Source organism: Budorcas taxicolor, chromosome 19, assembly GCF_023091745.1.
Source record: "Budorcas taxicolor isolate Tak-1 chromosome 19, Takin1.1, whole genome shotgun sequence".
In the NCBI taxonomy this organism is placed as follows: Eukaryota; Metazoa; Chordata; class Mammalia; order Artiodactyla; family Bovidae; genus Budorcas; species Budorcas taxicolor.
Window position 1 is genome coordinate 38,747,832 of NC_068928.1, and position 25,647 is coordinate 38,773,478.

At 51.6% G+C, this 25,647-nt stretch overlaps 1 protein-coding gene across 1 annotated transcript in view; it reads left to right on the plus strand.

The window, feature by feature from the left end:
- The window catches only part of SOCS7 (suppressor of cytokine signaling 7), a 35,778-nt gene extending 29,849 nt beyond the window's left edge, over nt 1–5,929 (plus strand). The window contains exon 10 of the mRNA XM_052657463.1: nt 258–5,929. The gene's annotated coding sequence lies outside the window, so the exon portion shown is untranslated. The remainder of the gene's footprint in view (nt 1–257) is intronic.
- Nucleotides 5,930–25,647: the final 19,718 nt, after the last annotated feature.

Consider the following 25,647-nt stretch of genomic DNA (forward strand, 5'->3'; position numbering starts at 1 on the left):
GAGAGAAGGGAAGCGGTGTGAGGGGCATCTTTCTTTGTCACTTTAGGACCTTTGGGAACCAGGCTGTAGGCTGCTCAGGTCTCCATGACAAAGGCCACACTGCATCCCCAGCAACCTGCAGTGTTTGTGGAAGCGCTTGGCTTTCCAGGCTCCATTCTCCCTTTGAGCTGTACTTCTCTACCTCCAGAGGCTGTCCTTTGACTCCGTTTTGATTCCACTGTATTGAGCCTCTCTGATTTTCCCCTTTTTTAACCTAGGCATTTGGTTGCCAAGCTCCAGTTTCAAAGAACCAAATGAAGCTACCATGAAAAGGAGAGTGAGGAAAACAGGAGGGAGTAGGAAGGATTGGGATCCTCTGTGCAAGAGACTGGTTCCCCTCACCACCCTGGGGCTTGGATGAAGCACACCAGCGAACTCTGAGCAGGGCTTCACCGTGTCACATCCAGCGCTGTGCTCCTGGAGCTGGATGAACTCCCCGGAAAACCGGAAGAAGTCTCAACACTGTTCCTTTTTCAGAAGTTTTGTTTTGTAAATTTGCATTTCTCAGTACAGAAGATTCACCCTAAAGGCAACTGGGGTTTGTGCCCATTGGATTGGAAGTGGTGCTGAGGGTGAGCAGGTCTGGGGGAGGGAAGGAGAGGAGAGCGGGTTGCCAGTGATGGTCATTCAGCTGGTGCCAAAGGCAGAATTCCAGCCTTCACATTGACCTTGAAGAAGGGGAAAGAAGGAGTCAGAGTGCAGATCAAGTTGGGAGTTTCTGATTGAGGAGAACCTGCTTCTCTGTAAGCATGGGTAGCTTTAGCAGGAGCAGGAAAGAAAGGAAAGTAGAGAGTCTTAAATAGAAGATGCTGGACAAAACCTGGCACATGGCCCCACTGGGGAAGTAGTGACTCCTCATATACCTTCCTTCTAAGGTTTAGGAACCTAATTTCAGAATCACCTCTCATAGAAGCTGTATTCATTCTGTTCTACTGATTTCTATGACTTCACGTTAGCCCTGTTCCTCTCCCCTCAGCCCCTTCCCTCGAGATAACTTCATTTCACTCTGGTCATGGTAACATCATTCCTGTTGCTTCTACCAGCTGTCAAGGCGGTAGTATTTTCATCACCTGAGCAGTTCAGAGCTCCAGTTGCGGGCTGCTGCCGTTAATGGAGCGTGCTTCCACATTCTTAATGGCAAACGGTTCCCATGACTTAGGAGTCAGTGTTCCTTGCCTCCATATGTCTGTCAGCTAGTAAGAGGGAATCTGGAGGAAGGTGAGAAAGGAAACTATTGTGCTCTTCCTAGAGAAAGCTCGCTCATGGCTCAGCTTTAATGGGATGTTTGAGGTTAGTGAGAGGGAAGAGAGCATTACAGCTCATCTTCTTACGTTGGTCTGAAACGGGAGGTAGCAAAGGCTTCTTTATTTTCCTGAGTTCTTTCTAGCAACTCAGACATTTTCCTGAGTTAGATCTTGTTTTGCCCTCCTTTCATTGGGAAGTCTGTCAGATGCTGATTGGAGAGTTGCCTCTTTTCCAGATGGAAGTAGAGGAAGAGGGAGAAAAAATGGCAGTGCTTTTCCGAACTGGGCCATTGTCAAATCACATACCAGTATGAGTTTGCTTTTCTGTAGAGTTACTCTGGGGAGAGGTTTGTTATTAAGATGTGAAAATTGAGCTGTTTGATCTTTATTACTCTTTTGCAGTAAGTGTTCCAGTAGACTGCCTCTTTTGGTTCCCCTGTGTTTATACCTGCCTCATCTAGTGAGATAAATAATGTCAGGTTTGTGGTTTCCTGATGGTTTAGGGTGAGGCCCCAGTGTTTTGGTAATTTACAGGACTGCCTCACCTGGAAACATTGACCTTCTGCCTTACGTCCTGCGTGGAATGACCATTTCTCCTCTTAGCTGAATAGGGTGGAAACTTGCATTGTTACCTGGCTGTCAAGAGGTAACGCACAAAATGAGCTTTGTAGCATAAACACAGCCCACCTCTGCTTTGCTGTGTGGCACCTCTTCTCTCTTTGGCTGTCGTGGTAGTATTACCAACCAGTTAAGATAGTGATCCCAGGAATTGGCTTAACCAGTGGGTCTTAACCTCTTGAATGTGCAGATAAACTTGCCATCTTGCAGAAAGTGCCACCCACCAAAAGCCTACTGACTGGAATCTACTGAGATCCTCAAGTGGCTGTTTTGCAGCTACCTGAAATCTTTTTTTAAAAAATTACATTTTAGTGTGTATTTGCCTGGCTCTAGGCTAGCTACTGTGGAAAACACAAGAGGTGGAAGACATATTATCTGGCCTAAGGGAGCTTTTAGGTGACGGCCACATTTGGAGAATGACTCAGCGCAGCAAAGGAGAATCAAGGGCTGGCTCTAAAGAAATTCAGAGTGGGTAAGATCATGCTAGGCCAGATGGTCTAGGAAAGCTCTGGGGCTGTGAGACTTTGGTTTTTAGGTGAGGGGAGGACACTGAGAAGTGCAGGAACAAGAGCACAGAAGCAGGCTTCTGCACAGCGTGTACTGAGCAGTGCACAGCCCCAAGGTAGAGCAGTGGCATCAAAGAGTCCTTTTCCTGTGCTGTGGGCTAGACCAAGACTTCTGGTCACCAGGTAGACGTGAATGCTGAGGGGTTATGATGGCAAGGTGGAGCCCAGAGCCAGAAGTCAGCCAGGGGCCCCTGCCCCTGCCCCTGCCCGTGGCTGGGGCTTCACTGCTCTCAGCATAGCCAGAGGGAGGGAGGCAGAGCCCTGGACTCCTTGTGGTACCAGCGGTTTCCACTGGAGAATCTGCACTCTCAGGTACAAAACCAAACCAGCTGAAGAGGCGTGACCCACCCTCAACCACCATCCTTTCTCCTGCCGGGAAGGGTAGTGTTGACTGTGTCTGTGATCTGTCTGTGCGTGAGTCACAGCCCAGGCGCTACCCTACTTCTTCCTCAGTAGCGTGGCTACAGAACAGAAGTGTGCCAGAGGAGACAGGCTCCATCCAGAGGTGAGGAGGAAGGGCACCAGCCCGGTCAGAGTCAACAGGGAGAGGGAGCAGGAGCAGCTGGCTGTCGTCAGCACCTCCCCTTCACCCGCTGGCCGTACCCCCGGCCCTCTCCCAGTTCTGTGTAGTGCTAATTGAAAAGCAGTCTGCAGAAGGAACTCGTTCCTTTTTGGTTGTTATATTCTCAAGTCACAGACTGGAAAAGGCTCTCACTTCTAGGGACCCGTCATTGATTGTGGCTAGGTGATGTCAGTACCTCGGATCTGCCCGTTTAACCTTCGCTTGTTTATGACTGATCTACTGTAACCTTCCTCAGGACAAGTGTGGACCACTGTGATCTAGTGACAGTTACTGCTACAACTTGCTATTACTTGAATTTTGTGTGCTGTGGTCACACAGGAGTGAGGAGGTATGGGGTCTTTGGTGTGGGACTAGATAAATAGGTGACGACTAGGTCTTAGGGACAGTTGGTGATGACCTTGGCCTGGTTGCCTGCCTGTGCCTAGATACAGTGAGTGTGACACCCTGGAAAGCCAGCCCTGGGTGGTAGCTCCCAGCCTCGTGAGGGCAGAGGTGTGGTGGGGAGCCCGTCACCAGTTTCTTCTGCTTCCATGCTTGTGTCTGGGGCTGATTCCACAAGCCCCTTATTAAGGTTGGGAGTGACGTGGGGATGGCCACAGAGCCCCTACGCTTCCAGCAAGAACTGGCGAGAGGCAGGGTGGTTTGGTCTTCCCAGATCCAGGGGGAGAGACTATAGCAAAGCTGGGTGCCAGCCTTGAAGCCCTCACCCTGCGACCCAGAAGAACGTGGCCTGCTTGAAACCCTTGACCCTGCTAGGGAAATGGCGATTGGAGGAACTTGCCCCCTAGGTTAGATTCCCAGCTGCCCTCCCACCTCTCCCTAGGGGTTGAGCCCTGAAGTTAGAGGCCTCAGCACTGGGATGTACAGCTCTGTGGCTGCTGGAAGGAGGTCTGAAAGTCTGTGTGTGTGTGTGTGTGTGTGTGTGTGTGTGTGTGTGTGTGTGTGTCTTTATTTGCAGAAGTCTTGCCACTAATGGGGGTGTGGAGAGCATCTCCACTGAGGGGAGACCTGCTTTTGTTGTCCACTTCTAAGAGAATGACATGCCCCTGTCCCTAAGGGAGGAGCTTTTGAGTTAGACATTTTCCCTATGGGAATCCTCTTGGTTTGGTTCATGGGAAAGGGGGAAGTGGAGAAGTGATTTTTAGCTCTAATTGTCGACACAGCTGTTCTTACGCGGAATTTGTGCTATTGCATACATGGAGCCATCTTTCTTTTCACTGCAGCAGTGTTTATCAGTAGTTCAAAATGATTTATTTGCTCCTGGGGAGTAAAACCTTTTTTATTAAAAAAGAAAAAGAAAAAAAAAAGCGTGCCCCCCTCCCCCCATGATAGCTATAGGATTATTGGGCCACACAGCTCAAGAAGGCAAAGTCAAATCTGCCAGTCCCCGCGACCTATCCTGTTTTGACATTGAAGTCTTCATGCTCAGCACAAAATGGCAGGAGGCCTTGAGAAGATAAGAGTGAAGCCTTGGAAGGTGTGAGGTAAGAGTTGGAGCATAGGGACAGAGGCACTGGGGACTCAGATGCTGCAGTTAGAAAAATAGAGTAAGGAACTATATTTAAATTACCAATTCTCTATAATCTGCCAGGGAAAGACCTTTCTTTACATGCAGATTCCATACTGTCTTTGTCTTTTTCATGCTTCTTGACCTTCCTGGTAGGTGCCCCTGAATTCCTGTTTCCCATCTCTGCCCCTTCTCCCATTCCTTCCCGCTCTGGTCCCCCTCCCAGGAAGCCAGTCCTGCATGCTGAGTCTGTGACATGCCTCCACGCCCATTTCATCTTCTTAAGAGGGTACCTGGAATTGCTTCCTCCCCCCTTCTACCCTCTCTTTCAAAATGCTGAGAGGGCCAGGCAAACAGCAGCCAGTCAGGGCAGTGAATGTCTGCTCGCAGCTGGACTGCGATCCTAGTTGCTCCTGGAGATGGAGTGTGATTGAACTTAGGGCACTTCTGGTCAGAACCCAGGAGATCACAAACCACACAGCCCCGCAACAAGCTGCATCCTAAGCCCCCTGCTCAGCTCCGGTGGAGCGGGAAGGCTGGTCTGACTACTACATCCCTGGTGCTCCCTTGAACAGGGACCTGCCCCTCACTGTTAGGCCCAGAACCTTTTCCAAGGGACAAGCATAATCCAGGCACCGCTCTGTGGGCAGGCCTGTTGGAATGCCCAAACTGGTGCTGCCCGTGGCACAGCCACTGCTGTACATTTTTTGGTTGTTTCTAAGGAACTCAATGAAGAGGGGTGTCAATCTGGGCTCGGGGTGGTTGCCAGTTCTTCACCAGAAGGGGAGCCACATCCCCCTGCAACCGCTTCCGTCCTCTTCTGCCACCCCACCCTCCTCCAAGCCAAAGCGCAGCCTGGCTTTTGTCTTCCCATTTAGTTTTTCTCCTTTCCTCAACCTTTTGTGCTTAATTTATTAAAATATTTGCTGTATAATTTATTTTCATAAACTATAAAAAATTACTAAATGGTTAAAATAGACTTGCAGGCCAATCTTAAATGGGGTGGGAGGGTCTGAGGGTGGGGTGGGGAAAGGGAAAGATGTTTTGATATAAACAAAACAAATGCACTTTGGATGTGTTTTGGTATTTTTCTGGGGATAGACGGGGGGTGTTGGGATGTCCCTGTAGGTTAGTTCCAGAATGGGGTGTCTGTATATACTGTATTAATAGGCATGTTTGACTCTTGTAAAGGGACATTAGTAGCTGCTGCAGGTCCTGTTTGGAAAACCCATGTACAATTCCCAGTTTTTTGTAAAGTGTCAGTGCGGGAGACATTTGACTCTTGTGTTTGTATCTCCTTTTTATGATTGCTGTACTGACCCATGTTTTTTTGCGGAAGGGGTGAAAAGAGATTTGAAATAAAAATGTTTAGAAATTGTTTCATGTTATTTGGGTGGTTGTTTCTCAGTCCCTCTCTCATCTCATGACTCCTCACACCATAACGATCCACTTAGGGTCAGATGGCCCACCCTGGCACTCGGGGAATCCCTGTGATGTCAGCTAAACAGATCACATCCAGAAGTGGTCTTGTCAGAATCAGAGAGACTGGAAAATTCTTGAGGCTGATGGCCATTGCTCATAGCTGCTTTCTCCTTCCCTAGAAAGTGCAGGAGAATTCCAGAGAGCTTTCTGGGCCTTTCTGCTCTATTTTGGGAGAGTTCATATTGCATACCATACTGGTCATTCCTAGTTTATATCTAGACTGGCAGGCAAGGTTTTTCATGAGTTTAACCTGTGTCCCTCCTGTCTTTCTAGCCTACTCCCTCTTGAGTGGTCCTCTTTGGAGAGGAAAGGACTAGAAATGTTTATGATTGTGGCTACTTGGAGCCACTCAAATCTTCCCTCTTAACTTTCTCACCCAGTCTGTCTCCAGGTCCCCCACTTGGAAGGTTGGTGCACTAACCTTGGCACATTTTGGAGAGTTTTCTGCAGTTTCTCTGCATCCTCAGCATGGAAAGCACACTCAAGTGAGCTGAAACCCTGGTTCTCAGCCGTGGCATTGTCTTAGGGTTGATTAGGAAGGAGTTTCAGGATCCCCGCTGGCCCCACTCAGCTCACTCCCAAGTCACAGGTCCATGTTAAGCATCTTCCTTTGTAATGTTCCTCTTGCTTCATAGTTTGGAGCATTTTTTCTTCCAAAAGGGAAGAGAATTTTCATCAGGAGTTCATGCCTTCACAGAATGGCTATTAACATCGCTAAGACATTGTTTAATCCTAATATGGACCTAATACGGAATCAGTAATTCCAGTGCTCTAATGTCCCCCATTTGGATAGTTTGTCGATCATAAGGATCTCTGCCAACACCAACAGTCAAGAGTGTTAGTGGGCATTTCTTGAAAGTGAAGACATAGGTTTTCATCATTTCAAATCAACACTGTTCATATTAGTGACGATGTGTGAGGTTTGTTGGGAAAGAGGTACTAGTCCTCTCTGGCTTGAGTGATAAAGCCATAGAAGAAAAGGTATTCTTTTGCAAAGAGGGAGCCCCAAATAAAATAGTCCCTTCCCTCCCTCCTCACCCCCAGAACCTGAAACCACCTCCTTCAATTCCTGTTTCCTGTCTGCTTTCAGCTTCTGCTTTCATTCCATCTCACCGCAGCTGTGTCTTACCATGCCTATTCCTAACCTACTTGAATTCAGTTATAAGCACACGACAGAAACTGCAGGAGAGTTCCTCCTCCATCACATCTGTGTCCCCCGGTTGAGGGTGAGATGGGAAAAGTGAATTTTCTGTTTTGGTTCCTCTCCAGTCTCTTAGAGTGCATCTTGTGTCATACAGATTCTGAAGACCAACCGTATTCTTCTGGTGCTCAGCCAAAGGCACGAGAGTTGACTGCAGCTCTGAAGAAGTACTAAAAACCGAGTTATCATTAATCTTTAATGGAGCCCCTTCCCCAGAGGTTCTCAGGAGGAATTTTGACTGCAGTTTTACTCTGTTCACAATGCCCACTGAAGCTACGACCTGTCATGCATCCCTCCTCTGTTGCCATGCCCTAGTTCAGGCCCTTCCCCTTTTTCACCTGGATGATTTCAGCAGCTTCCCAACTGCTCTTCCTGCTTCCTGTTTCCCCTCTCCAGTCCTTCCAGAATAAAGATGTGCTTAAGTCACTTCCCTAAATCACTGATGACTTTTAAACTAGATACGAAAACCTTAACTCCTCAACCTAATGTTCAAGGCCATTTCTGCTGCTCCCGCCACACTGGATGCACTTGGTCACAATGCATGACTTGAAGTTCCCAGATCATGGCATCTCTTCTCCTGACACTCCATCTTCCCTCATGCTATCTTGTCTACCTGGAGGACCATTACTTCTTACCCTCTTCACCCGAAGCACTGCTGTCCTTCAAGGATTTCCCTCCAGTCACCTCTGGAATTTTCACCAGCCACTCTCAGCCAAACAAATGCTCCTTTCTGTGTTAAAATATTTGTTCATGTGTCTGCAGTTACTTGACTATAATCTGTTTTGTGAAGGACAGAACCTGTGTTCTATTCAGCTGTCTCCCTGCCTCCGGGCTGGCACAGTGCCAAGGTGGTGGTGCTTGAGGAAAGGTGAGATCAGCCCCCCTCCCAGGAGTGCAGCCTCGTTTTCCTAGTCAGCCAGCCTTGAACCTGTATTTTCATCGTTTGCATAGGACAATTTGGTTATATGGAGTCATGGGGGTTAGGGGTTTAGACCCTCATTGTCAGGCTTCTTGAGAATTTTAAGGAAGGGACTGGACTTTTGGTGGGTGGAGTAAGCATGGATTAAGTGATGTAGCTGTAATGTAAGATATTTCAAGGGGGATGTGGACCGCTTCCTCATGTCAGTGGTGTCAGAGAGAATGACAAAGGTGCTGCCCTTTAGTTGGAAGATGCTGCCAATGTAGGGTCAGCAGGCTTTGTCCAGTGACCAGAGGTTGCACTGAACCACCCACTGGCCCCTACTGGATAAGAAAGCCTGCAGTTATACAGCTCAGCTCAGACACCTCATTTTTTTAGTTTTATTCCATTTAAAAAAACTTTGACTGCAGTGGGTCTCTGTGGCAGTGCATGGACTCAGTAGTTATGTTGCACGGGTTTAGTGGCCCAACAGCACATGGGATCCTAGTTCCCCTTAGTCAGCCATGTCTGACCCTTTGCGACCCCATGGACTGCAACACACCAAGCTTCCCTGTCCATCACCAACTCCTGGAGCTTGCTCAAACTCATGTCCATGGAGTCGGTGATGCCATCCAACCATCTCATCCTCTGTCATCCCCTTCTCCTCCTGCCTTTGATCTTTCCCAGTATCAGGGTCTTTTTCAATGAGCCAATTGTTCACATCAGGTGGCCGAAGCATTGGAGCTTCAACTTCAGCATCAGTCCTGCCAATGAATATTCAGGACTGATTTCATTTAGGATGGACTGGTTAGATCTCCTTGCTGTCCAAGGGACCCTCAAGAATCTTGTGCAACACCACAGTTCAAAATCATCAATTCTTCAGCACTCAGCTTTCTTATAGTCCAGCTCTCACATCCATACATGACTACTGGAAAAACCATAGCCTTGACTATACAGATCTTTGTCGGTTAAGTAATGTCTCTGCTTTTTAATATGCTGTCTAGGTTGGTCATAGCTTTTCTTCCCAGAAGTAAGCATCTTATAATTTCATGGCTGCAGTCACCATCTGCAGTGATTTTGGAGCCCGAGAAAATAAAGTCTGTCACTGTTTCCATTGTTTCCCAATCTATCTGCCATGAGGTGATGCCAAGATCTTTGGTTTTTGAATGTTGAGTTTTAACCAACTTCTTCACTCTCCTCTTTCACTTTCATTAAGAGGCTCTTTAGTTCCTCTTCACTTTCTGCCATAAGGGTGGTATCATCTGCATATCTGAGGTTATGGATATTTCTCCCTGCAATCTTGATTCCAGCTCGTGCTTCATCCATTCTGGCATTTCTCATGATGTGCTCTGCACATAAGTTAAATAAGCAGGGTGACAGTACACAGCATTGACACACTCCTTTCCCCATTTGGAACCAGTCTGTTGTTCCATGTCCAGTTCTAACTATTGCTTCTTGACCTGCATACAGATTTATCGGAAGGCAGGTAAGGTGGTGGTCTGAAATTCCCATCTCTTTAAGAATTTTCCAGTTTGTTGTGATCCACACAGTCAAAGGCTTTAGTGTAGTCAATGAAGCAGATGTTTTTCTGAAACTCTCTCTTTTTTCGATGATCCAGTGGATGTTGGCAATTTGATCTCTGGTTCCCTCTGCCTTTTCTAAATCCAGCTCGAACTTCTGAAGTTCTGGGTTCATGTACTGTTGAAGCCTAGCTTGAAGAATTTTGAGCATTACTTTGCTAGTGTGTGAGATGAGTGCAATTGTGTGGTAGTTTGAACATTCTTTGACATTGCCTTTTTTGGGGACTGGAATGAAAACACCTTTTGCAGTCCTGTGGCCACTGCTGAGTTTTCCAAATTTGCTGGCATGTTGTGTGCAGCATTTTAACAGCATCATCTTTTAGGATTTGAAATAGCTCAACTGGAATCCCATCACCCCCACTATCTTTGTTTGTAGTGATGCTTCCTAAGGCCTACTTGACTTCACATTCCAGGATATCTGGCTCTAGGTGAGTGCTCACACCATCGTGGTTATCTGGGTCGTTAAAATCTCTTCTGTATACTTCTGTGTATTCTTGCCACCTCTTCTTAATATCTTCTGCTTCTGTTAGGTCCTTACCATTTCTGTCTTTTATTGTGCCCATCTTTGCATGATATGTTCCCTTGGTATCTCTAATTTTCTTGAAGAGATCTCTAGTCTTTCCCATTCTATTGTTTTCTTCTATTTCTTTGCATTGATCACTTAGGAAGACTTTCTTATCTCTCCTTGCTATTCTTTGGAATTCTGTATTCAGATGGGTATATCTTGCCTGGAGAATCCCTTGGACAGAGGAGCCTGGTGGGCTACATACAGCCCATGGGGTCGCAAGAGTCAGACACGACTGAGCAACTGATACACACACATCTTTCCTTTTCTTCTTTGCCTTTCACTTTTTTTCTTTTCTCAGCTATTTGTAAGTCTTCCTCAGACAATCATTTTGTCCTTTTGCATTTCTTTTTCTTGGGGATGGTTTTGATCACTGCCTGCTGTACAATGTCACAAACCTCCATCCATAGTTCTTCAGGCACTCTATTACATCTAATCCCTTGAATCTATTTGTGATTTCCACTGTATAATCATAAGGGATTTGATTTAGGTCATACTTGAATGGTCTAGTGATTTTCCCTACTGTCTTCAATTTGTGTCTGTATTTTGCAATAAGGAGTTCATGATGTGAGCCACAAGCAGCCCCTGGTCTTGTTTTTGCTGACTGTATAGAGCTTCTCCATCTTCGGCTTCAAAGAATATAATCAATCTGATCTCGGTGTTGACCATCTGGTGATATCCATGTAGGGAGTTGTCTCATGTTGTTGGAAGAGGGTGTTTGCTATGACCAGTGCATTCTCTTGTCAAAACCCTGTTAGCCTTTGCCTTGCTTCATTTCGTACTCCAAGGCCAAACTTACCTGTTACTCCAGGTATCTCTTGACTTCCTACTTTTGCATTCCAGTCCCCTGTGATGGAAAGGACAGCTTTTTTTGGCGTGAGTTCTACAAGGTCTTGTAGGTCTTCATAGAACCATTCAGCTTCAGCTTCTTCGACATTAGTGGTTGGGGCATAGACTTGTGTTACTGTGATATTGAATGGTTTGCCTTGGAAATGAACAGAGATCATTCTGTCATTTTTGAGATTGCGCCCAGTACTTCATTTCAGACTCTTCTGTTCACTATGAGGGCTACTCTGTTTCTTCTAAGGCATTCTTGTCCACAGTAGTAGATGTAATGGTCATCTGAATTAAATTCGCCCTTTCTGGTCCATTTTAGTTCTCTGATTCCAAAATGTCAATGTTCACTCTTGACATCTCCTGTTTGACCACTTCCAATTTACCTTGATTCATGGACCTAACATTTCAGAATCCTACACAATATTGTTCTTGACAGCATTGGACTTTACTTCTATCACCAGTCACATCCACAACCGGGCTTTGTTTTCACTTTGGCTCAGCCTCTTCATTCTTTCTGGAGCTATTTCTGCACTCTTTTGTGGTAGCAAATTGGGCACCTACCAACCTGGCAAGTTCATCTTTCAGTGTCATAACTTTTTGGCTTTTCATATAAAAGTTTCCCTATAAGGGATCAAACCTGTGTCCTCTGCATTGGGAGGTGGATTCTTAACCACTGGACCACCAGGGAATTCCTCTGGTGCCCTTCACACAGGCTTCTCATCTCATCCCTGGCTTTCTCCCTCCCCCCTTCTGAGAAATATGGCTTTGTTTCTGGGCCTTTATTCTGTCAATCATGAGGGGTGATGGGATGAGCAGGAAAATAGGAGAGGCTTGTTAGATTTATCCTTAAAAAAGTAAGTATGAGAAGGTTCACAGCTGAGCCTGAGGGAGTTTAGAAGATGTGGAATGGAGCAGGGGCATCGGGCAGCAGCTATCTTGTTTGAGAGACTGGCAGAGTTAAAGAAGATTTCAAGAAGTTTCACTGTGGATTGGGTGTCATCTCCTGGTGCCCCTTCCCTGTAACTGCCACCTTTTCCAATGTCCTAATGTGACAAAAACAGCAGTAGAGATGGATATCCTTATCTTCTGGATATCAGGCTATTTTTTAAATGGGACACCATACGTAGAAGTGATGGGAGGACAGCTTTAGACAAATGAAACACATCGAATGAGTGTTTTGTGTCTTGTTCATCGTCAACTTGTCCTCCACCCCACAACCTGGTGGTGTGCCAGCATGCTGAGATGCCCCGTGAATGCGTGAAAACCCTGGAGCAGGCCAAAGGCAGCCAGGCTGGAAGTGGAAGCAGCAGTGGGGAAAGGCCCTCTGGGCTGGGATTACCTTTGGGCCTGAATGGGATGCAGTCACACTGCCATGTGAATGCAAGGGGAGAGCCCAGAGTGCCCTGTGGAGCCTGGAGCAGAGCCAGGGGCTGAGGGTGCCGTGGTTCTCAGCCAGGGAGGGGTTTTTGTGAGCCTGAATCACTTGTGTAAAGTTTTCAGACACTCACCCCAAGACTAAGGCACCTTCCTAGAATCTCGAGAGGTGGGGGAGGGGAGCGGGGGTGGTAAGGACACAGCTCAGATGCATCTGAGGGGTCCTTCCCCTCCTCCCCATGCCTACACCCGCTAGATAACACTCCCAAGTCAGGACCCTGGGTTTGAGAGCCATCTATTTATGCTTTCTCTGTCTCCTCTTGAAAAGAGAGAGAGGTGTTTTGTTTTTTTTTTACTTACCTCATGTGTGAGTACATGAGATAATGCATGTGAAATGCCTGGGACCCCTTCAGCACTCAAACAATCACGGGCACTAATTATTATCATTGCTATTAGTAGCATTTCCCCTTCCCAAAGGCAAAAAGGAAGAATGAAAAGACTTCAGGGGCCCCATCATGGGAGGCAGGAGGCGCAGTGAGGGATGGGCTGGAGGGAGGAGAGGGGAGAGGAGGTTGTGGGTGGGTAGGACTCTGGGGATCGTGGTGGGAGCAGGTGGTGGGAGCAGGTGGAGCTGGCTGAGTTGTTGGGCTTTTCCTGCCACCTAGTGGCTGCTCTGGGCTAGGCCACCCAGCTGTCCCCTTGGGTCCGGGCGATGGTGGGGGGAGGTTGGGCTAAGATATCCTGAACACAGTTTCAGCAATCCTCTTCTGCTGCCCCCATTTAATATGCACTGTCCCCTTGGGGACCCTGGCCAGTGACCCATCCTCCCCATGGCCCTGGAGGATGGGACAAGCCCCTTTTCTCCAGGTGGAAGAGGGGGAAACTTTGTTCTCTTGGCTCCCAACACAGTGGGGAGCTGAGGCAGACACCCAGCGAGGTTGGGGAGGCACCCTCCCACCCCACCCCCACCCCCACTGGCTTGATGGTTGCTGATGGTACAACTGCCCCAGGGGGATGCCAAGCCCCAGGGTCTTCTGGCACTGGGGACCCAGACCTGGATCACTGTCTGCCTTGGGTTTTTCTTTAATTCTATAAACATGTACTACTTTGTGCAGGGCCTGGGTGAGATTCTCCTGGGTGAGATTCTTCCCGTCCCACATTCTCTGGAGGATTCTGCCCTTTGTCTCTAGGTAGGAAGGGGACCCTGAGACTTGCAGCCCCAGGCCTGCTGGTGAAGGGCCCAGTGGGGGCTTCCAAGTCAGCTTGGTGTCTGGGGCTCTTGTCATCTCCCGCCCCTTGTGGGCTGATGTCCTTGTTGCATCATGTCTGCCTCCTGCATTGAAGGCAGCTGTGACTCTTTGGGGCGGAGTCTGACCCTGGGTGTGGGGCTTCAGGAGGCAGCCAGGAGCCACAGGAAGGAGTCACATGTTGGGCAGGGAACCAGAGTCCAGCATCCATAGGGCCCTTGCATCTGCCCTGCTGCTCCTGCTCTCCCCTCGCCCCCAACTTTTCCCTCTCAGGGCCTTGTAGCCTCAGCTGCACCAGGCCACGATTGCATCATTCTTGGCTTTGTTTGCAGAGCAGCAGGTGGAGGAGCGAGGCCCCTAGCCCCGCGCCCCCGCCCCCCTTCCCTCTCATCGCCTGCTCTCTCCTGGGTACTCCTCCTCCTTCCTCTCGTCTCAGGCCCCTGGCACCCGGGGATGGTCTGCCTTACCTGGTGACTCTCAGTTCCCTTTCCACTCCTTCTGCTCCCCAGGGAGCCCTGGAGGCTGCTGAGGCAAAGAGAAGGAGGCTAGGGGGCAGGGATCAGCACCAGGCTGGAAACCGCAGCTGAAGGCAGGTGCCACCTTCAAAAGGAGCGCCTGGTTGTAGACAGCATTTGGCCTCCCAGAACTTGGGAACAAGGTCAAAAATTGTCACTGGCTGAACTAAGGCTAATAATAATTGACATGAGATAAATTCATTCAGCTCTTTGTAGACGGTACTTAACTTTTATTGATCATTTATGGGGCCTTCAGGGGACCGGGCATTTTATACTCCCATCTCATGTAATCTTTCATCGACCCCATGATGTGGAAACTGGAGCTCAGAGAGGCGAGATTACCTGCTCAAGATCACAGGGCTGCTGAAGAGCAGCCCCGGGACTGGAATCTCGGTCTGCTTCCCCTGAGCCTGACTTCTCAATGAGATGGAAAGGAGGGCACTGACCAGACTTGGACATTTTTTTTTACCCCCTAAAAGGAGGTTTTGGCCCAAGACACTCTTCAAGAGATAAGACTGTTCTCTTCTTAATCTTATGAAGCAGATAAAATAAGACAACCTCAGTTAGGCCCCGATCCCCATCCACCGCCCCGCCCTGAGGTACTGCTGTTGTTGAAGGTTCTGAACCATGTCCAGTGTAGAATCAGGAATCAGTAGGAGCTTGTCAGAGATCCAGCCTGCCAGACAACAGGGAGGCCTGCACATGTGGACCTCGCAGGCTGGGGCAGAGACAGCTGAGCAGTATCATCCCTTCCCTTCTGTGCACTGGGATTCTCTGTGAAGCTTCCTGTAGTGCTCAGGGTGCATTGATAAAATAGCTTTGGTGTCTAGCAATCTAGACACCATGACTTTGGCCAGTAGAAGTCCACTCTTTAGGGCCAGATCAGCATCTTAGGGGACAGACAGTTCTCAACCTTGCAAAGCCCAAGCCCAGAACTTAGGCCTGGCCAAGCAACAGTTGTTTCAGAGGCCAGCATGGGCAGTTGCTGCCGAAGGGCCATCTCCTCCACCTCGCAGTTTTTACTTCCAGTGGCTACTCCAGGCCTGAAAGAGAACCAGAGGGCTCTGGGAAGAATGGAGCCTGCCTTCCACAGCCTAGAGCCCAGCTCCACCACAGCCTGGGAGAGGCCAGATCAGGATCCGGGCAGTATGCTTCTCTGTCTCCCATCTCTTTATCCCAAGACAGACTCCATTTGAAGGGACAAAGGGCCTCATTGACCCCATAGCCTTGTGACCTCACCAAGTCTGTCCCTCCCTTCCCCTGGCAGCCGGCAGGGCACTCACTGTGGTAGCAGACAGGGCCACGAGGCCGCTGAGAGGGCACGGCTGGGAAGCCAAGAGAGTCTGCTGCCAGCTGGGTGGGGCAGACTGGGAGTGTGTGGGTAGTGCCCCCCAGGTCCCCAAAAGGAGGGGTGGCTGGGGATGAAGTTCTGCCGGGACTCCTGGCTGCAGTCCCAGGAGCAAAGCAGCAAATGCTCTGCAGGGCCAAAGCATGGGAGGGCAGGGGGAGTCCAACCCCAGCCCCAAACTGGGCTGCCCGGGGGGCTCAGGGCCTCCCCAGCCTGCATTCCTGAATTCCTCCCCCTAGCATGCCCCCTACACCCGGCCTATAAAGCCCCCTTTGTCTGGGCCCACTGAAGATCTTAACTCTCCCCATCTCAGCTTCCAGCCCTCTGCTCCCTCACCCCCTGGTGCTAACAAAGAGGCCAGGGTGCAGTGGGAAGCCTGCAATCCCCTTCATGCCTCCCGGCACTGGCCCAGGGGTGTTGGACAACCAGCCCCTGGACACCAATGCCCCAGCCCCACTGCCCACCTCAGGGCAGATTAATTCCCACCCCTGTCCACCCGGGACTCCACACTCCTGTCCTGGGCAGCATGCCTGCCTCTCACATGCCTGCGCATGTGATAACCCCTTGGTGTGGCCCTGCCCTCACAGGGGCAGGACAGAGGGGCAGCAGGCAGTCATGAGCCACCCCTGATGGGGTAGGAGGGTCTCAGTGTGGGAGGCAGTCTTTTTGCCACCTCCTTGGCTTTCACCAGAGTTGGTGGCTCCACTGTCCACAATGCAGGTTCCCAACTGGCATCTGGAGCTTCAGATGACCCTTCTTTGGCAGTAGACAAACAGTTCAGCTCCTCCTTCTGCTTGGCACATGCCTGGGGCAGGGAACACGGTAGGCGACAGGAATTTCCATTCCTGTTCCCCACACCCACCCAAGGGCCTCAGAACACGTGTGAAGAGAGGCAATAGGGAGTGGCCTCTCCCCATCAGCTCCTGACCTCCTGGGGTCACAGGACTCAGACCTCTGCTCATCAGGGTGGGGCCTCCCTGTGGTCCAGGCTCTATCTCTCTGGCCGGGTCTTGGGCAATCACAGTGGTCTGAGCCAGGGGTCAGCTCTGTCATCAAGCTGCTTGTGACCTTGGGCCAGCCCCTCCGAGGCTTCTGTAAAATAAGGGGTGGGGCCCTTCCGACTCTGATAACCTCAGAAATGAGGAGAGGGGCTTCTGTAGGAGGCGATCTTCTCTGGACTAACAGTGCCCCCAGGACAGGCAGAACAGGAGAAGCTGGCAGGGATGCGCCCCTGGATGTGTGAGGAGTGTGTGTGTGTGTGTGTGGTGTGTAAGGTGTGTGTGCGTGTGTGTGCGCGCGCGCGCGGCGCCTCTACCCGCGGGTGGGGTGTGGAGGGAGGGGCGGGCGGGGCGGGGCCTGTGGGCGGGGCCTGAGTGGCGGACTCCGGGCGCTCCTCGCGCGCGGCGGCGGCCGGGTGCGGTGCGGCACCACTGACTGGGCGCATGGAGGGGCCGCCGCCCACTGCGCCCCACCGGGCTGGCGCGGCGAGGACTGCATAGCTGGCAACAGCATGGAGCAGGTCAGCGGGTGCGGGGCCCGGGGCTCGGGTGCGTGTCTGGGGGGGGAAGGGCGGGGTGCGGGAGGACTGACTGAGGGTGGGCGCCCTGAGAAGGACACGGCGGGAGGGGTTTGGGGCTTTGGAGCTCCGGGCGGGGCCAGAGCTCTGGGGAGGGGATAGGGCTGGTGTGACATAGAGCTGGTGCGCGCGCGCACACGCACACGCACACGCACACACGAGTACTCTCCCACCACTGACACAGAGGGAGGCGCTCACCTAGGGCTCACACGCTCCCTCGCTCCCCATCCTTGCTCCAGGAGAACGTTTAGAAGCTCCCCTCCCACTCGATAAGGTCCTGGCCCCTACCAGGATCCTAGCAAGCTCTGCATAATAAGGAGTGGCAGAGGTGGGGATGGCTCTCCCAGGGCATGTAACTACCGCTGACCCTCCCGACCTTGTCCCTTCCCCACCGTGGGACCTCACGATACAACCATCCCCTCCTCCCTTGCACATCAAGGGGCTTCTCCCTGCCAGGCTCCCCCTCCAGTCCCAGTTACAGCAGCTGCAGCAGCTGCCGCCACCATTTCATGGCAGTGAAAAGATGGGGTGGGCTGGGCAGCTTGTCTACATGCCCCCCAAATATAGACAAGCTGCCCCAGCCAGGCCCTGGGTGGCTTCCTTTCACACAGTCTCCATCAGAGGGGTCCCAGTGATGGCCTCCTTAGGTCAGAGCACCTCACTCCCTCCACAGAGCTCAGTAAATCCTGGACAAGAGGGGCTGTCCCCTTAGGTGGGTGGGAGGGCCCCTCTATCCTGACTTGCTGTCCCCAGTTCTAAGAGGGGCAGCATCCTGAGGTGGGCTGGAGGGAGGGGGCTGCCTTGCTCCCTTCCTGGTCACAACTCAGTGAGAGGTCTTGGGGTGGGGTCTGGAGTGGAAAGGTTTTCTGTTTCTGCGTGTGCCTTTACATGTCCACGCTCCCAGGCTCAGCTTAAAGCTGTGTCTGGGGCCTGGGCTCTGAGACCCCTCCCCTCTGTGGCAGAGGGGCTCTTGAGTTGCCTGTGACGGTGGTGAGAAGGGGCGCGGAGGGGTGGAGGGTGATGAGTCAGGGGATGGGGTGATCCTCAGTTCTGGGGGTTGGAGGGAGACTCTGAGGAGTCATGAAGGGCTCTCCGCATCTTCCCTGGGCTGGGCGTTATGTGTGGGGAGGGCTGTGGGCTGGTCTAGTCTCCAGGCCTGCTGGGCATCTTGGCTGTTAATTTAAATCGCCCGTGGCAGCTCCCTGGAGCACCAGGCCTGGCAGGGATTCATCATTCTCTGCTGTTGTCATTACTGACTCTACCTTCAACTCCACTCTGAGCACAAAAAAGCAGGGGTTGGGGGACAGGACTAAGTGCCCCTGAATTGCTCGCATTAAAATAGTTAAATTTATGTTATGTGAATTTCATCTCCATTTCTTTTTTTTTAAAGAAAGGAGAGCTAAGGCTAGGGAACACCACTGCTTTCTGCCTGGAGGACCCTAAACACATCTCAATGGGCCTGTAGCTCAGTCTGAGGCGCTCCTCCATTCGCCTTTTGTACGTCTTCTGGGGGTCAGCTGCTTTCCTTTCCCAGAGGCACAGCCTGGCTCTCCTGTGCCCTGGCATTATGGAAGGGAGGACAGAACATGGAGGAGAGTCAGGACATCAAAGAGGCACTGGGAACTCTTGGATATCTGTCCTCTCCGGGCTGCCGTGAAATCCCTGCCAGCTGTGCTGAGGGGTGGCTTTCCAGTCCTTTCTAGGTGTCCTAAAACAGCCCTGTTGAGAAGCGCAGCAGGCAGCCTGTCCCCTGGACCGTGACACACCCTCCCCTCGACACCCCACAAGGGGACTCTGACGATCAACACAACCGTGGAGGTGCCCATGCTGATGTCAGCGCCTGGAGGCAGCCACGGCCCTGCCAGCCCTGTGGGTGTTGCCAGCTTCCTGAATGTGTCAGAAGCATGAGGTGTATGGGGTGCTTCTGAAATCAGAGCTTCTTTCACCACCCCAGGGGAAGCTCCTATTTTAAGTTTCCCATGTGCGGAGCCCTCTTGTAAAGCAAAGAATCCTTTTATAGTGCAAGGACCGCCCTGATGTGTCTGTTTGGTATGTGTGGATTTTGGCATGGAGGGTTTCCTTAAAGGGGAGCATGCCTGGAATCTCTCACAGGGGCTGGAATGGCCGGGTGGAGTGAGTGCCAGGACAGAGGGGTTTGCCCCTCTGTGGTCAGTGCCCTGCCCCTCTTTTTCTCCATTTAATTCCCCTCACTCCTTCCCCAGGCTGGCTCGGTGCCAGACAGAAGAGAGGGAAGCAGCTGCCGGGGATTTCCAGAGCTTCCAGGGGGAGGTGGGAGCCACCCCTCCCCACCTCCTTTCACTGCTCCCCTCTGTTCCTCTCCTCCCGCCATCTCTTCCCTGCTTCTACATTCCCCTCCTCTCTCCTCTTCTCACCACCCCTCATCCTCCCAGAAGGGCAGAGAGACTGGGAGGAGAGTGGAGCAAACCCTGCTCCATGCAGGGATGTGCATGGGCCAGGTAGTGTGAGGCAGGGTCCAGGTGGCGTGTGGCAGAAGCAGGGATGCAGGCCAGTTGCTGGCAGCAGTTAAAAGCCCTCACCCAGAACCATGAATTTAGCATCCTGGAGCTAAAAGGGACAACCTGGCCTAGCTCCTCCCAGAGGTATCGTGCTTGGTGGAAAGAGTAAGGGCTCAGCGTCAGACTTCAGCAATTTATTTACGCTCTCTGAGCCTGTTTCTTCATTATAGAGTGAAGCTAATAATACCTACCTTATAGTGTTGTCATGGGGAGTCATGTTGGTAAAGAAATAATATTTGCAAAGAGCTTTACACATAGTAGGTGCTCAACATACTTTAACTCCATTCCTCTCCATCTTGGCGTTTTCAGGCCCCTGCTAGGTGATGTCACAGTCTTCATCAGTTGTCTCTTAGCCTTGCACACCCACTCACACACACACAGTCCTCACCACCAGGCCAACTGCATGGTATCATGCAGTGGAGAGCCTGTGGGGCTGAGACCCCAGCCCAGGGCCAAACTATGACATAGGTTTTCCAACATGATTCCCTGGGGGAGGTGCTGCCAGTTGAGAGTGGCAGGGGTGGGCGTCTTTTGACTACCCCCGACCTGATACTAGGGTTCACAGAGTGTGGCTTGCTTGCCCTGCTGCCGGCCCAGGGAAGCAGCCACCTCTCTCTCCACCAGGGTCAGAGGTCCTGGACCTCTGGACTGGGGCCCCAGCTGTTTGGCAGGTTGCCAATGCCTCTCAGCCCTCGCCTGGCCAGAGGGCTGTACCTCCCTTCTCAAGGAGTTTCAGATAATGGGATCCCTCTTGTCCAGGATTCCTCAGGGACCTGGCAGCAGGGATGAGGGTGAGGACTGGCATGGACTCGAGTGGACTGAGGCCCTACCCTACACCGTTCAAGGGACTTGATGAGGTCTGAGGTCCCTTCTCCGGGATGCCTGGGGCTCTGCCAGAGCTGGGTCCCCCACCCTTCCCCAGCTCTCAAGCCTTCAGGCCTCCTTTCCCTGAGACCTGTCTGTTACCTGTCAAGGTCTAAGCCAAGCGCAACCTCACAAGGCCCCTGCCTTCTCCCCTCATTATGGAAGCCTCCCTCTGTTTTTGTCCAGTGCTGTCTGTAGCACCATCCCAGCAACCTTTGCTGTGCTTGTTGCCCTCCCTGGAAAATGAGCTCTTTGAGGACAAGCACATCACCTGGTCCATTCCCTGCTACCCCACACAGCAGTTTGCATGTAGCCGGAGCTCAGTAAATGTCTTTGAACTTGTCTGGACTGGGCCACCACCTTCTTTTTTTTTTTTATTAATATTTTTTATTTATTTGGCTGTGCCAGGATCTTCATTGCAGCATGCAGGGTCTTTAGTTGTGGTATGCAGACTCTTAATTTGTGGCATGAGGGATCTATTAATAATAGTTCCCCCATCAGCGATTGAACTTGGACCCCTTGCATTGGGAGCTCTGAGTCTTAGCCACTGGACCACCAGGGAGGTCCTATGGGCCACTCACTACCTTGGGGATGAAAATTTAGGTGGGCATGAGTTGCTTCAAGGGAACAAGCAGAAAACCTGGGGGCTGAAAGCCAGAGGAACAGGTCAGCTCTCTCTTCAGCCCTTCCTTCTGGTCCTGCGCTCCTGCCCTTCTCCACCAGGGGGTGCTCTCTCCCCTTCCGTGGAAAGGCCAGAAGCTGTAGCCAGGTGTATGGTCATCACGCCTATAACCCCTATGCCCATAACCCCTATGGTCATCACCCCTATAGTCTTCCACTCATTGCTTTGATTCTTTATCAAATGTGAGCTCTCAGTTGGAGATTGGTGGAGAAGGCCTATTGTTTTCATCTACAGAGGGTGAAACTAAGGCTCAGAGTATGTACTTTTCTTCAAAGACATTCAGCTACTATGTGGGCAGGATGGGAACTTAAATGTGCTCTTGGTTAGGGTCTCCTTGATGACACCATAAAACCCCGCAACGGCTCCTAGGCCAGGCCTGATCCTGGCCCTGGAATGCTCTGGTCTGGGGACTCCCTGTCATCCCCCGCCATGCTCCTCTCCTAGCCCGACCGGGGTCTGGGGAAGGCAGGTTCTTCCCCTGGCAGGACGCTGGGTTCCTTTTCCTCTACTCCACTTATCACCCCCTCAGGCTCTCTCTCCCTTGGCTCCTGCTCCCCAACCAAAAAGCCTGCTCAAGTGCCCACCCCCCCACCGGAATTGGAGCTGTGCCTCAACCCCACTCATCTGTGCTCTCCCCTGTCCCTTCCTGCTGACTCTCTCAGTGGCCCAATTCCATTTCTTCACCCTTGATGCTCTTCCTGACTGCTCTGGCCTCCGCCCCGCCTGTCCCCTGCTCACCAGCTCTCTCTCCTCAATCCTTCTTGCTGCCTCTTCCTTCCTGCCAGCCCTGAAAGGTGGGTGCTCCTCGGGTCCCATTCCACATCTCACCTCCTCTCTGCAGTGTCCCTGGAGAATCCAAACCTCACTCCTGATCCACGAATGACTTCCAAAGCCATGTCTCTAGCTCAGGCCTCTCTTCAGGGAGAAGGACCCAGGGTTCAAGCTGCCAATCACTACCCCACCAGCAGCACAGCCTGTATGTTAAGTGTGTAGACTTGAGCCCAAATGGTGTGTGTTAATCGCCCAGTTGTGTCCAGCTCTTGTGACACCATGGACTGTAGCCTACCAGGCTCCTCTGTCCATGGAATTCTCCAAGCAAGAATATTAGAGTAGGGAGCCCAAATGCCTGGGTTCAAATCCTGAGTGGCCTCGGGTAAGATGCTCAAGTTCTCTGGGCCTCAGTTTCCTTATCTGTAAATGAAGATTATAATACCTATTTCATAGACCCTTTATAAGGCTGAATTGAAATAATATATACAAAGGATTACTTAGCCCAGCGCCTGGCATGTCCCCTCTCCCTGAGAACACTCTAGACACCTAATATCTCATACTCTGAGCCATAAAACTTGGAGTTGTTCTGAAGTGTAATGAAAGTTGCTCAGTCATGTCCAACTCTTTACAGTCCATGGAATTCTCCAGGCGAGAATACTGGAGTGGGTAGCCGTTCCCTTCTCCAGGGGATCTTCCCGACCCAGGGATTGAACTCAGGTCTCCTGCATTGCAGGCAGATTCTTTATCAGCTGAGCCACAGGGGAGCCTACTGGGAGTTGTTCTAGACTCTTCCATTTCCTTTCCATAATACTTAGTTGGTTAACAAGATCCGGGGGCCTCTGATGATTGGTGCCCCCTGCCCAGGTGCAGGGCCCTCCCGTCTGATCCCTTACCTCTGGCTCCTTACTGCCGCCCCCCACACCCACCTCTGTTCTTTCCCACATCATGCTACAGAGGCCCTAGCACATCTCTGCTTAAATCCCTGCCACAAGCTAGGCTGGAGTCTAAGTGCCTCAGGCCCAGTCACTCCACGGTGACATCCCCACCCACATTTCCTTCCTCATCCCTCCGTGCTTCCTGCCCACGAACCTTCCACTTGGCTCCAGCCACACTGCTGGAGTCTGCTTTCTCCTGCCTCCCTGCTTTTGTCCACAATCTTCTTTCTTCCCATGGCCCACCCCACCCTGTCCCATCCATGACACCCTCTAAAGATCATGGCCGCTTGCTTCTGGAAGCCTTCCTCTGCTTCTGCAGCCTTCCTCTCTTGGGATCTCACACTAGAGTCAGGATTGGTAAGACCAGGACTCCTAAAGGGAAGGAGCCAAGCCTACCTCCTATCCCCAGGGGCCACCTCCACTCTCCTACCGCAAGGTATATTAGGACTCCCAATAAACATTTGTGAAGGAAAGAAGCTGAGTGGGCTTAGAGAGGAATTTAGAAAGGGAGGAGTATAAAGAGGATCCTCAGTGAGGGGCACCCTCCATCCCGTGTTGGACTTTATTGCCCTATTCCCCAGAGAGTGTGCCAGGAATAGAGTGGACTCCGGGGAGCATGGTGGGATGCAGGTAATGGGATACAGATGTCAGAGGGGATGGGGAACTGAGGTGAAAAGGAAAGATGAGAGAGATGCAGGAGAAGATGGATGGGGGTGCAGGTCAAGGTGCAGGAAGAGGTGGGAGGGGCAGCAGGGTGGGGGAAGAGTGCACTTTCTGGGAAGCGGAGAGGGTGGGGGAGGAGAGCGCAGTGCATTGTGGAGAGAGGAATTGCCTGCCGGCCAGTGTGAGCTCATTTCCTCTCACCACCTCCTGCAGTGTCTGAGGGCATGAGGCTCTGGAAAAAGTGAGTCAGGGGTACCCCAGGGGCCACCCTCCCCCCTTCCCCACACCCTCAGTCCAGTCTGGATCTCAGATGCCACTGCTCCCCCCCTTACACAGACAACCCATTTGTTTTGAGAGGGAAGAACCCCTGAGCCAGGCTTGGACTGTTGGAGCTTCAGGGCAGAAAGTCAGACAGAGAGACCTGGTTGAAGACTAAGCCAGAGAATACAGGTGGTGTGATGGGTTACAGTTAGATAGCAGGAAAGACTGCTCAGAAGTGGAGCATAATTCCGGCTTCATACGACCTTGATGAAGAGAGGTGAGGAAGGAAGAGGAGTCATTAACTGCCCCTCCACCATTACAAGAGCATCCTTTTCTACTGACTTTCAGAGAATTTAAAATAAAACATAAAGACTTAACAAGTCAATATCTCCTTCCTCAGGCTTATAGGAGTAGGGGTGGTCTAGACGGTGTCTGGACAACACTGTCCCCCATAGGATCCGAGTCCTTTATCCTGAGGATCTAGGACTTGAGGCTGATCGGCTCTCAGGAGTCAGAGTGATGATGGTACAGCAAACAGGTTTCATGAGGCTCCTTGCCCCAGAGGGGGTGGGACATTTCAGTAGGCAGAGTTGGCTTTCCCGCTTTCATTGCCTTCTTCATCCAAATCATATTCCTATTTATCTGTGACCTCTGCCTTCCTTTCTTCACAATCTGGGTGAAGAAATACAGGAGCCCTTTAGAACTACAAGAAGGCAAGGGGAAGAGGTAAGCATAGGCTGTAAAATAAAAGGAGGTACGAAGGATGTTGTTAGACAGCAGAAGTAACATTCCAGCAGAAGCTAAAGACTGGGAGACTGTCCCTTCCAGGATCATCAGGGGATGGGCTGCTTGGGGGCAGGGAAGTGAGAAATGGACTCAGGACCCTGGTTTGTTCATTGGGCCCAGCTCAGAATGAGGCTGGGAAAGGAGGCTGTGGGAGCTTGTGACTGGAAGGCCTGGAGGGCCTCTGCTTTTATTGTCACCCACTGCAGAGTGGGTCTGTGAGCTGTCTAAAGGCGTGAGCCACAGGCTGGCTGGGTGGGGGTGTGAAGCTCTGCTTCTCTCTTATACCTTCCTCTCCCCTGCCTGCCTGAGCTGAGACTGGGAAGGGAGTCCTAGATTGAGGAACATAAAAACTGAAAGCTCCCGTTACCCTCACCCCCTCCCCCTCCTCCATCTCTGCCCTTGTCTCAAGTGCCATGCGTCTCTTAATGGAAGGCTCCCTAAGTCTTTTTTCTGCCTCTCCCTCTCTTCCGACCTGAGTCTCTTCATCCTTGTCTCTGATTTTCTCTGCCTCTCTCTATCTCTGTCTGGTCTCTGCCTCTCTCCTGCTGTCTGAATCTCTGCGTCTCTGTTTCTGATCCTCTCTGCCTGGCTTTGTTTCTCTCTGCTTCCCTTTCCGTTTCTTCCTCCCTGCCTCCCTCTCGCGGTGCTAGCTAGTCCGGTGTTCTGTGCCCGCATCCTCTTTGCTTGCCTGCCTGGATCGTCTTTTCTGGGCTGGGCCAGCCCAAACTGTCTCCCTGAGACCGTCTCTCTGCCGCTGGCTCTGTCAGCGACAACCCCGACCTCAGCCCTGCGGTACGCGTCTGTAACCCAGCAAGAGGCAGAGGGTGCGCCCCGTCTGGCGCGCAGGGGGCGGGGCGAAGACACACCCCACCCTCCGCGTTCGACCCCGCCCCTTCGGTCCCGCCCCTCCCGGGTCCCTGCCTGCGCCCCCAGCAGTGCCCTGGCCACAGAGCCTCCCCTGCCGCCCG